The 12,952-nt window shown below is 46.2% G+C and overlaps 1 long non-coding RNA gene across 1 annotated transcript in view; it reads right to left on the bottom strand.

Annotated features, from left to right (window-relative positions):
• Positions 1 to 12,950, bottom strand: part of LOC128341573 (uncharacterized) — a 31,445-nt gene extending 18,495 nt beyond the window's left edge. Inside the window, exon 1 of the long non-coding RNA XR_008314461.1 lies at positions 12,852 to 12,950. This is a non-coding gene — a long non-coding RNA (uncharacterized LOC128341573). The remainder of the gene's footprint in view (positions 1 to 12,851) is intronic.
• Positions 12,951 to 12,952: the final 2 nt, after the last annotated feature.

The raw sequence follows: 12,952 nt of genomic DNA, 5'->3' as shown, positions 1-12,952 counted from the left end.
TGAGCAAATGAGCAGCCTCCATACCTGGGATTAACCTGGTGTATGGGGTGGGGTGGGGAGGCAAGGCAGAATGAGGCAGCTGGGATGGAGAATGGTGAGTGGAATGAGCTGCACCTATGGCTCGTTTATCCAGCCCCCACCTGACTCTGCCAATACGGGCCACTACTGAAACATGCTGTTCATCTTTTTAGACCTCACCTCAACCCTCAACACATGTATTTGGGAGTGAGTCACATTTTCTCCTAAGTAAGTGGCACTTGATTCCGAGCAATCTTGGATACAATTGGACCACGCAGCTTCTAAGTATTCACCCAGTAAATATATGCCTTTGGTGGCTGGCTGTTTTCATTTTGCAACATTGCTTTTCATATAGGGTCATTTGATTAGGGTGGGTTGCCCTGGCTCTCTAGAAAGAAAAGTATCTGCATTAGTAGGGAAAAATACAGACTTGGCTGAAGTTAATCCAGGGATACAGGCCTCCTGCCAGGAATGACTAAGCACAGAATGGAGGTAACATAACATTGTTCTCCTTGTTCTCCATGGCAGAGGGAGGGAGCTGTGCAAGCATTTCTGGAGCACATTTCTCAGCAGTCAACTTGCTACACAGAAGGATTAGAAGCTCTTAAAGGGACCGTCCATTCACAAGAAATGGCAGCAAAATACTGATAGGAGTGAGACTTAGAGGAGTGGTAAACAGTTGATCCAGCCAGGCAAGGCACCATTTTTAAGACTAGGATAATATGCACACTGTAAGCTTTATTACATTAAATGGGACTTATCTCTGAGTAAGCATGCATAGGATTGTGCTGTAAGATGCTGAAGGCTCATTTTGACGTTAATTTTCCTTATTTGAGTCTTTAGGAAGCTGTGGGGGAGTTGGTTAAGTATACAAGTATAGTCTGAATACAGAATTGCTTTGCATTAAATGTTGTTTTGCCTCACAGAGCATAAGAAGATAGGGCTTCTGTACGTCTAAGAGCTGTGTGGAAGAGGGATTTTCAGTGGTTGAAAGAAAGATACATGCCTTATAGCAACCCTGTAATCTGGTGCTATATGCTTTTATAATACCCCTGTATGTGATTACTAATGGTGAAATAAAAATTTGAACAAGCTTGAAATTCAACACAGTTGCAGAATTTAAACTGAATTGCAAACATTTTCAAAATCTGCTTTTGAAATTCAGTGAGGTTGTGCACAAAAGCTTAGCTGCAGGACTGTTGAGGACTGGTGGGGAGAAGGCAGGAGCTTGCCTCAGACGGCTGCACATCTGCATGACTGGCGCAGCAGCAGAGTCCCAAGGTGAGATTGGGAGGAGGAAGTCCTCCTGCATCCCACAGGAAACTGTGTGAGCAGTGGCTTGGGGGTGAGGATACCTGAAGGACCACTTCACTCCCCAGCACCCTGTCAGTATACTGAGAACATCTTCATCAGCCCTCTAGGTGCCCCCATCGACTGTTCTGGCAAATGGTGACTGGGGAGAGGACCTTCTCAGTGGTGGCACCAGAGTTGTAGAATTCTGTCCCCAGGGAGGCTTGCCTGGTGACCAATCTGCTGTCCTTCCAGCAAAAATGGTCCAGACTTTTTTATTTCCCTAGACCCTTAAAGTAAGAACTTCTCATTTTTGAAGTGGTTATTTTATGCTATCTGATGTTTTTTTTAATTATGCATTTAATTGATACAGGTGGTCTGCTTTATCTGCAGTTTCAACAACCACAGTTTCGCGTGTTGGCGGACTGATCAGTTGGCGGACTGATCAACTACTGTGAGTTCGGTGCATAATGGATACTCAACACAATAAGAGGATTTTTAAATCCCGGACATAAATCAGGATAGGTTCCAATATGGAGGGAGAAGCCCAAATTGTGTATGAAGTGCTCTCTGAAATATTGCATGGACTTCTGGGTAAATTGGGCCAATATGTGAATGCATACCCACCCTCCCAAATTAAAGTTACAATCAAGTTGCCGTCTGACAAAGCTCCCGGAGAGCAAGATAGAGTTCTTGATTACTCTTTTTTATGATCCCTCTACCCCATTTTTAGCATGTGTGTGGGGGAACCTAGCCTCTAGATTCCCATAGGGGTAAGGTTTCGTTATTCGTAGTTTCCGTATTCGTGCCTAAGGTGAGAATGGAACCCCCATGAATAACAAGAGTCAGCCGTACTGTCTTGTTTTTTGTTCAGCGGGTTGGTATTTGATTGTAAGCCATCATGGGGAATTTCTACTTGTAGGGCTAGGTTGAAGTTTATTGAACAAATATATGAATTTGTTGTGGAGTGTCAGTTTGCAGGGGGCGGGGTGGGATGAAGGGCACAAGTAGACTTCAATGACATTTGACCTGGGCCATGCAATGCCCTCTATTTCCTGCCTTGGTCAATGGACTATTTAATTAGTCAGCCACACCTTTCATGCCTCTGGTTTGGGCAGCTTCTTGTCTACAGTCCTTGCAAATGTGGAGGAGAGTGTGCAAGTCACCAGATGATTCTCTCAAACTGAGAAGGCAGAAACAGGAAGTTCTGATGTGCCGAGGTGCTGCATTAAGAGCTTGGCCCTAGGACTCTGAGGCTGCTCCCTTGGGTCAGTGCAAATGGCGTAGAAGTGGGGGTGTTTTTTTAAAAGGATCCAGAGGGCTACTTTGGTGGCTTTTTAATGAAGAAAAATATAGTGCATCTCAGTTCACATCTTTCCCCACATTTGGAAAAGTCCCTCATTCTGCCCAGTGACAGGGGAAGGCCCCAAAGCCCAGTGGGTAACACATCTAAAGAGATGGATGGACTGCAGATGAGGAGAGTGTGCCTACAGAGAATGATAGCAAGCTTCCCACACTTCACTACACACTCTTGCTCTTTGCCTTTGCAATCCTGCTCCTGTAAAATGGGGGCAGGGAACTGCTTTCACTAAAAGCCTGTTAATCTTGTTAAATATCTTATACTTGGAGTGGGAGGGAATTGTTTAGCATAAATAGGTTGGAGCACTATTATTGCATTCCATTTGTGTGTGTGCGTGCGTGCATGGTTTGGTGGGCAGAATGTTCTTGATTCTACTAAAATGAAAATGGGTAGTTTGAATTGAAGGGCAATAGTTATTACAGATCAATTTATATGGACTGGAAGAATACATGAATGTATTGATGCATTGATCAACCATATAAAATGCATACTGGGTACACAAGGGGAGACTTGTTCTGCAGCGGCAGGTGCTGTACAGTGCAACATGGGATGCAAAACATACACAGTCAAATTCACTAATCTGGAATAACTTAGCCCCATCTGATTCCATAGTCCAAATTGCTCATCTCCCTTTACAAGCTCTTTAACCACCCTGACACTGGTTAGCAGGTTTGATCAAGACTAACTAGCTCACATTAAGTGACCATAATACTAGAAGCCCAGTTAGATTGTATACCCAAAAGGAGGAAAGGTACCACTAAGTCCAGGAGGATGCCAGCATGGCTAACGGGTACCATCAAGGAAGCCATAAAAGGGAAGAAGACTTCCTTCTGAAATTGGAAGTCCTGTCCAAATGAAGAGAACAGAAAGAAACACAAACTCTGGCAAAAGAAATGCAAGGTGAAAATAAGGGAGGCAAAAAGAGAGTTTGAGGAACATTTAGCCAAAAGTATCAAGGGGAATAACAAAAACTTCTTTAAGTACATCAGAAGCAGGAAACCTGCCAGGGAGGCAGTTGGACCATTAGACAATGAGGGAGTGAAAGGGATTATTAAGAAGGATATGGAGGTTGCAGAGAAGCTGAATGAGTTCTTTGCATCTGTCTTCACGGCAGAGGATACTGAGCATATACCTGTTCCTGAACCAGGCTTTTTAGGGATGGAGGCTAGAGAGCTGAGTCAGATAGAAGTGACAAGGGATGATGTTCTAAACTGTCTGGAAAAACTGAAAGCTAACAAATCACCAGGGCTGGATGGCATCCATCCAAGAGTCCTCAAAGAACTCAAATGTGAAATTGCCGACCTCCTTGCTAAAATATTTAACTTATCCCTGAAATCGGGCTCTGTACCAGAGGACTGGAGAGCAGCAAATGTAACACCGATTTTCAAAAAGGGATCCAGAGATGATCCAGGAAATTACAGGCCAGTTAGCCTAATTGATGGAAAGCATCCTCAAGGATAAAATTGTAAAGCACCTAGAAGAACAGTCCCTGCTGGGAGTGAGCCAGCATGGCTTCCGCAAAGGTAAATCTTGCCTCACCAACCTTTTGGACTTCTTTGAGAGTGTCAACGAGTGTATAGATCAAGGTGATCCAGTTGATATAGTATACCTGGACTTCCAAAAAGCTTTTGACAAAGTTCCTCATCAAAGACTCCTGAGGAAACTTAGCAGTCATGGGATAAGGGGACAAGTACATGTGTGGATTGCTAACTGGTTGAAAGACAGGAAACAGAGGGTAGGTATAAATGGAGAGTTTTCGCAATGGAGGGAAGTAAGAAGTAGGGTCCCCCAGGGATCTGTACTGGGACCGGTGCTTTTTAATTTATTCATAAATGATCTAGAAGTAGGGGTAAGCAGCGATGTGGCCAAATTTGCAGATGATACCAAACTCTTCCGGGTAGTGAAATCCAAAACGGATTGTGAGCAGCTCCAAAGGGATCTCTCCAAACTGGGTGAGTGGGCGACAAAATGGCAAATGCGGTTCAATGTTAGCAAGTGTAAAGTGATGCACATTGGGATGAAAACCTCCAACTTCAAGTATATGCTGTTGGGATCCAAGCTGTCGGTGACTGACCAGAAGAGGGATCTTGGGGTGGTGGTGGACAGCTCGTTGAAAGTGTCGGCTCAATGTGTGGCAGCTGTAAAAAAAGGCCAATTCCATGCTAGGGATCATTAGGAAGGGGATTGAAAATAAAATGGCTAACATTATAATGCCCTTATACAAAACTATGGTGCGACCACACCTCGAGTACTGCATACAATTCTGGTCACCACATCTTAAAAAGGACATTCTTGAACTGGAGAAGGTACAGAAGAGGGCAACCAAGATGATCAGGGAGGGGCCTAGAGCACCTTTCTTATGAGGCAAGACTACAACACCTGGGGCCTTTTAGTTTAGAAAAAAGACGACTGCGGGGAGACATGATAGAGGTCTATAAAATCATGCATGGTGTGGAGAAAGTGGAGAGAGAGAAATTCTTTTCCCTCTCACACAACACTAGAACCAGGGGTCACTCCATGAAATTGATTGCCAGGAGGTCTAGTACCAACAAACGGAAGTACTTTTTCACACAACACGTGATCCACTTGTGGAACTCTCTGCCACAGGATGTGGTGACAGCCAACAACCTGGATGGCTTTAAGAGGGGTTTGGATGACTTCATGGAGGAGAGGTCTATCAATGGCTACTAGTCGGAGGCCTGTGGGCCACCTCCAGCCTCAAAGGCATCTATCTCACCTGCAGTAGTGATCTACTAGTGGTGGTTGTGCTTCTGGATCAATTAAAGGAGAATATAAGGGTGTGGAGAATATAATGGAGAATATTAGGCTGTGCAGAAGTTACCTTAAGCATGTGGAGTAGGGTGTGTGCTGTCCTCATTCCTGATCGCTACACATTTGATTTAATGCCTGTACTGAGCCCTGTGCTCATACAGTTACACACATGGGAAGCTCTATGCTGACATTGTGGAAGCTGTGAACGCACTTATTTTTGTCTTTAAAGTAGCACCACCACACAGTCCTCCTTTTGTCTGCCACATTTCACATGCTCTGGTGTGATGCTAGAGTGCATATTTAAGATTACCTGCCCTGGATTAATTACTCTTGATGCTGCTGGGCTCCATCCTCAGGCCTACCATTGTTTACCAGGCCGTGCCTCTAGGTCCACCCAGGTTTGCATGCCTAGGAGTGTCACTATGTCCATCTGTGAAATGTTAGAAGACTTCACCTATACTTTGTTTCTCCCTTTCCTAACCTTTCTAGATTGGAACCAGATCTGATGTGACTGGTGTGTGTGTGTTTGTGTATCTGCAAAGACAACAATAACGTGGGATGGATATGAGGGGGGGAAACAAGTCATACGTACTGAGGTTATGTTGTAGTCTTGGATTTGGTCCTAATTCTGGCTGGATTGTACCTTTTATTTGCAGTTAATCAACAGAAGGAGTGCATGGATAGACATAAAAAGCCTGTGTCTCTGCTTGCTATATGGAAGGATTAGGGAAATGTGTGTTTGAAGAATATGCAAGCTCACCTGCTGATACAGGGCATGTGATAACAATTATTCTAGCACCAGCTCTGTGGGTGGTACCAAATTACCTGCTAGCAAGTGACCTAGCAAGATAATTATGTATAGATTTCAAAAGTTGGTTGGACTAATCTCTTTAAAATATGTGTGCACGTCTCTTGAAAATGTGAAAAAAACTGAAGGGTGATTGGACATGAAGGCAGATTTTGCATCTAAATACAAGATCAATGTGCACTGTGAATTAATTAAAATGGTGCCTTGCTAATCCAATAAACTAATTTTGTTAATCTGGAGGCCTGCAAGTGAAACCAGTGAGGAATCCAAGTGGAAGAACGGTAGAGGGGTTGAGCAGAGATGCATTTGGCTAGAAGCTATAAGGGTGAAGAAAGCTAAACTTCCCAATTAGATATGAAATAACTAGCAAAGTCTCCTAGTTATTTCATATCTAATTGGGAAGTTCAGCTTTCTTCACCCTTATAGCTCCTGGCCAAATGCATCTCTGCTCAATCCCTCCCCCCCCCCCCAATTTGGATTCCTCGCTGGTTTCTCTTCTCCTCAATTCTTTCAGATCAGTCTCCTATCCAACCTCCTCTTCCCTGGGATTCACTGCTTATCTTAACCAGTTAAGAAATTCTCTGCCACAGGATGTGGTGATGGCCATTAGCTTAGATGGCTTTTAAATGAGCTTAGACAAATGCATGGAGGGCAAGTCTATCAGTGGCTACTAGTGTGGTGGTGGCTACAGTCCACCTCCAGCTGCAGCGCGTGATGTCTCTAAATACCAGCTGCAGGTGAGCTTGAGAGAAGGCATGCCCTCACCTCTTGCTTAGGAACATAGGAACTGCCATATACTGAGTCAGACCATTGGTCTATCTAGCTCAATATTGTCTTCGCAGACTGGCAGTGGCTTCTCCAAGGTTGCAGGCAGGAATCTCTCTCAGCCCTATCCTGGAGAAGCCAGGGAGGGAACTTGAAACCTTCTGCTCTTCCCAGAGCGGCTTCGGGGATGAGGGGAATATCTTGCAGTGCTCACACATCAAGTCTCCCATTCATATGCAAACAGGACAGACCCTGCTTAGCTAAGGGGACAAGTCATGCTTGCTACCACAAGACCAGCTCTCCTCTCCTCTGCTTGTGGGCTTTCTAGAGGTATCTAACTGTGTGAAAATAGGATGTTGGACCTGAGAGGCCTTGGGCCTGATCCAGCAGGGCTGTTGTTATGCTCTTACGTTGTTGCTTTCTCCAGCCTCTGCCTCCTCCTTTTTTGGGGCTCTGCTTCTTCTGCCAGTCCTAAGAGCAAAGGAAGCTGCCATATGCCGAGTCAGCCCATTGGTCTATCTAGCTCAGTATTGTCTACACAGACTGGCAGCGGCTTCTCCAAGGTTGCAGGCAGGAATCTCTCTCAGCCCTATCTTGGAGAAGCCAGGGAGGGAACTTTGAACCTTCTGCTCTTCTCAGAGCGGCTCCATCCCCTGAGGGGAATATCTTACAGTGCTCAAATGTGGTCTCCCATTCAAATACAACCAAGGTGGACCCTGCTTAGCTAAGGGGACATGCTTGCTACCACAAGACCAGCTCTTCTCTTTGCCCTAGACCTTTCTGCCTGCTTTGATCATCTTTATTATGACAGCAACCCAACCAGTGGCAGCCAACTGCCTGCCTTTCCCTCTGTAATATTAAGGCTGCTCAGCCAATTATCACAAGATGCTCACCAGCACCACCACCATAAAAGCGTTAGACTGGGTTTAGGGAGAGCCTGGCAGATTGGTCTTATCTTCAGACTGTTGGATGCTCTGTTTCAGATGAAAGGACACTTAGCATAAGTGTAGATGAGCCAGATGTTTTTGTTTCAAAATTCATTTTTTTTTAAAGTGATTACATTCAAACCTTCCTGATTGTCACTGTAGGGATTGAAGAAACAATGGGACCGTGAATGTGTGTACCATTTTTTTTGTTCTGTCAAAGCAAAGTGGGGACTCTCTTCATTGTTTTCTCCCATGTTGGCTATTTAGGAAAAAGAAATGTTGATTAACTTGTTTTCCCACATATTCACAGCTGCACTCATCCATCTTAATGAAGTGCCACGTCCCCTTCACATGATTGATGGTGGAACAAGATGGGGAGCTCTTCCTAGATGAGAAAACATGTGCCCGTTTCCACAGTTGTCTTGGTTTTCCTCCTGCACTCTTTGTAGGTGTTTGATCTGCTTCTCTTCCCTCTGCAAATTGAGTCAAGCACCATAGTTGAGACATGTGCACAACTGCTGAACCCAGGGACAAATGGCTCCTTGATAAGCCACCTATTTTTGTTGCCTGCCTGGGACTGCAAAAAAGGGTGTGTGTGTGTGTGTGTGTATTGCCACTCCTGCGCAACTCATTGCAGTGTACGTGTGGGTGCGGAATTGTGCCCTGCCCAAAGGGAGGCAAGATGTATGGTGCCATCATCTGTGGGGCAAGCACATGATTTGCATGCTCAGTAGGCGGCAGCAGCAGCAGCAGGGGCCACTTTATATGGGCAGGCCCTGCGTCTCCACTGCCATTCTGCACTCAGCTTGGCACCCCCCCCCCACCTGCTGGATTGTCAGGGGCAGACAGCCGGCTGTCTTTGTGGAACCAACTAGGAATTTTTTTGTTTGCGCCTGATTTGCCTGTGGTAGAAACCTTTTTGCCTATTCCCCACTGAAAGCAGTTCTGGGCCTGTAAGTTAGAAGTGGACTCTTTTAAATTAGTGTAGTTGGTCACACTGGCAGGTGAGTGCAGGCTTTGGGAAGGTACTTTGCTTTAATGGTATCCTGCCAGAGGCTAAGGATACCATTAGGATACCTCAAGGAGACCTCAACCGAGGTGGGGTTCGGCACCACGGGGAGGGTAGCCATGCGTGGGAGCTTTAAGAAACAGGAGAGCAGGTCCTTACTTGCTCTCTGCCACCTATGCAGCTTCCTGCTGGGGCGACGCATGTCCCAAGTACCGTGTGTGGCGCCAGCATGTGCATGCTGTCTGCGCATGCACATACACCATTTGCATGGTGAACAATACTGTGCAGACCATGCAAATGGTACCCGCGCATGCATGGACTCCATGTGCATGCTGGCACAGTGTGCGGGTACTTGGGACACATGCTGCCCTGGTGAGAAGCTGCAATGGGTCAGTGGAGAGCAGGTGAGGACCTACTCTCCTCTTTCTTAAAGCTCCCACTTGCGACTCCACTCCCCACGACGCTGAACCAGTTTGGACCTTGTCCAAATTGGTTCGGCACCAAACCTGTGCTGGAATCTCTGTTCTCGCACATCCTTACTAGAGGCATCCTCCGGTCATTAGGCGATTCATAGAACAACCCCTCAGAGTTTTGTGGCCTGGGGTGGTTTGGAACAAAACCTCTTTGGGGAGTTGCTCAGCTCACCCACTCAGAGCTGAGCCCGGTTCGGGTGGACTGACTCAGCATCAAAAGGGAGGCAGTAGCGGGGTGGGGAGAGAAGTAGTTTAAAGTCCTTACCTGCCTGGTGTGGCTGCCGGCGCCACCACTCCCCCCACCTGGGCGCAGCCCAATAGCAGTTCCGGCCTCCATGGATGCCTGAACAGGATTCCCCTTTACAAGTGTAGCCCCTTGAATCGCCGAACCGGTTCAGTCAAATAGTACTTAGCACTTACATTTTATATACCGCTCTATAGCCGAAGCTCTCTAAGCGGTTTACAATGATTTAGCATATTGCCCCCAACATTTCTGGGTACTCATTTTACCGACCTCGGAAGGATGGAAGGATGAGTCAACCTTGAGCCCCTTGGTGAAGATCGAACTTGTAACCTTCTGGTTACAGGGCAGCAGTTTTACCACTGCGCCACCATGGACCGGATCAGTCAGTCGGTCCAAATGTACTGGTTCACGACAGCCAGTTCAGTTTGAATTCAGTCCAAATTTGAACTGAGCCATGATTTCAGGTGCATGCACACCCCTAGTGGGGCAAGAGAAGTACCTGGCCTGGGTATGTTCCAGGGATGCAGCTTTCAAGTTCACGTAACATACTGCACAGTGCAGGAGTTCTCAAACTTCGGTCCCCAGATGTTGTTGGACTTCAACTCTCATAATCCCCAACCACAATGGCTGGGGATTATGAAAGTTAAAGCCCAATCACATCTGGGGACAGGGGCGTAACAAGGCTGGAGTGGGCCCAGAGACAAAATTTTAAAATGGGCCCCTCACTGATACACACACACACACACACACACACACACACACACACTTTACAATATATAGTCATGTGACTTGCCTCTGGGGGGCCCCTCGAGGCATGGGGGGGCCCCAGGCAGCCACCTCCCCTTGCCTAATGGTAGTTACGCCCCTGTCTGGGGACCCAGGTTTGAGAACCCTTGGCATAGTGCCTTAGTACTGTGTACCCAGCTAGGTGTAGATGCACTAGCTACATGATGCCTTCACCCACCCACTTGAAGTTGCCATATGGAAAAGAGGACAGGTCTCCTGTACCTTTTAAGAGACACATAGTAGAGAATGAAGCTATTCCTGCAATTGCCCAAAAGCGGGCTAAGGGAGCCCAGCCTGCTTTGGGGTGATGGTGCGCTGCAGTGGGAGCCATGTGGCTCCCTGCAGCTAGCCACGATAAATCCCCGTCCCCTTAAATGTGGTTAACAGAGCGATCGCTCCGTTAACCTTGTTTTTATGCTCATGTGTTGCCGCAGCGCATGGCGACACACGAGTAGACCCCTGGCCGGGAGGCTGCAAGCAGCCTCCTGGGCTCAGGGGTCTCTCCAGGATGCCCCACGCACTGGTGTGGGGCATCCTGGAACCTCTGGGTGCCACGTGGCCCCTGATCCCTGCAGCTACTGCTGGCTCTGTGATGGAGCCAGCAGCCATGTGGGCAGCCAATCTAAGGCGCCTCAGGATGTCAGCAGGCACAGCTTGTCATACAGGGGGAAGAAAAGCTGCACCTGCTGAAATGCGCCCCCCCCGCTGCAAAAGACCCGTCCTCCTTTCCATATGACAGCCCTACCCTCACTTGGAGATTTAATTTATAGACTCAGAGGAGGGAGCTGAATCCTAAAGAAGGGCAACTCGAGCACACGTGTGGAAAAAAATTGAAGAAGACTAACCCCAAGTGGCACAAATAGAGGCAGAGTGCAGAAAACAGGGACAGATGGAGTCTGTGATAATGAGTTATTAAAAGAATAGTGGCTGACATCCAGACTAACCTTCCGCTGATGTGCCAGGTTTTTCCATTGCTTGAGGGGAGAAGGGTGATTTCTGCCAATTCTCCCTTCTCTCTGTGGATGCTTCCCAAACTATTTGTGTTTTTCCAAAACTATTCCCTGACAGTAGGGGGACCCTCAGGGAGATAGTTTCGGGAAACACAGGTAGATTCCGAGGGAAGAGGAGATAGTTGAAAATCCCTCTTGCAGTTGAAAATGTAAGTAAGCCACAATTCAACACAAAGTTAGATATGCTGAAGACTTTTGATTTCAGTTTTATTTCTTTGAATCATTCCTATTCCATCTTCTAGCTGCATGAGCCCCACCAAAGTGGTTAACAATCATATGGGTGGCCCTTGTTATCTGCAGTGGTTTCTTGTCTCTGTAGATAGGTCTTAGAGACCCAGTTTCTTTATCCACAGTATATAAATAGGATAAAATCCACCTATTTGTGGTTTTGAGTGGCCGTAAATGACCCTGATGTGACTTTGACTTCTGATGTGAATTTCACAGTGCAGAGCCATTTTGTGACTCTTTTAAAAAGGTTCCTGTGATTTTTTGTGAAAATTAGAGGAATTGGAGTGGGGGGGGGGCATTGCTGGAGACCTGGAGAGCAAGGTAGAGCACTTAATTTATCTGAGTTATGCCCCCTCATTCCATTTTTAGCCTTTTTTGTGTCTAGGAACTTAATCCCTAGATTCCCATAGGGTAAGGTTTCATTATTCGTGGTTTTCATATTTGTATCTATAGGCAAGAACTGAGCCCCTGTATGTTTAAAACCCTGTAGACTTCTCCCAAAGAAAACAAAAGGAACAGTCACCTGCTCTCACTAAATGAGTGGCAATGGTTCTTGGTATGCTAGCCATATCTGTAATCATGGGGAAAGTAAACATCTCAAGAGCCTAGAACTCTTAATGCTTAAGCAGAACCATTTGCTGCTGTGTTGGTTTTTTTAAGAGGTGACCCTCGTTATTCACGGGGTTCCGTTCTCACCTATAGACGTGACTACAGAAATTGTAGTCACACATCTCCTCTGGAATGGAGGTGCTGCATTCATATGTTGGCCAGATTTACCCTGAAGTCCCTGCAAGTTATTGGAGAGCAGTTCACACACAAGAAAAATAAAATAAAATAAAAGCACAACACATGCTTCACAGTTCTCACTCAGACCTTCTGGGTTGCAAAACAACTTGAACATAAGTGCATTTATAAATGAATGAAAGAAAGAATGAATAAATAAATATTTGTTCCAGAAGTGTTTATAATTTTCTGACATGAAACAAGCCACTTATAGGCCTTAGATAGTTTTTGTTTTTAAAGCCAGCACATTTTTCAGTCTGTTTTAAATTAAATATTCAGAGACTTCTCAGTCTCACCCCACCCCCCATATCAAAGCCCTATCTATGGCAAGCAGATCCCTATATATGGGGGTAACCACAAAAAGGAATTCACAGCCTACCTTGCAAAAGCTGCGCTGGATGGTCTGGTCTGCTGAAGGGAGCTCTGCCAGCCTCCTTCCTGGCTTGCTGGGCCTGCTGAGTTCAGGCTTCAGGGAGGCCT

The sequence above is a fragment of the Hemicordylus capensis genome, chromosome 2 (assembly GCF_027244095.1).
Source record: "Hemicordylus capensis ecotype Gifberg chromosome 2, rHemCap1.1.pri, whole genome shotgun sequence".
In the NCBI taxonomy this organism is placed as follows: domain Eukaryota; kingdom Metazoa; phylum Chordata; class Lepidosauria; order Squamata; family Cordylidae; genus Hemicordylus; species Hemicordylus capensis.
This window is presented reverse-complemented; position numbering and strand designations above follow the sequence as displayed.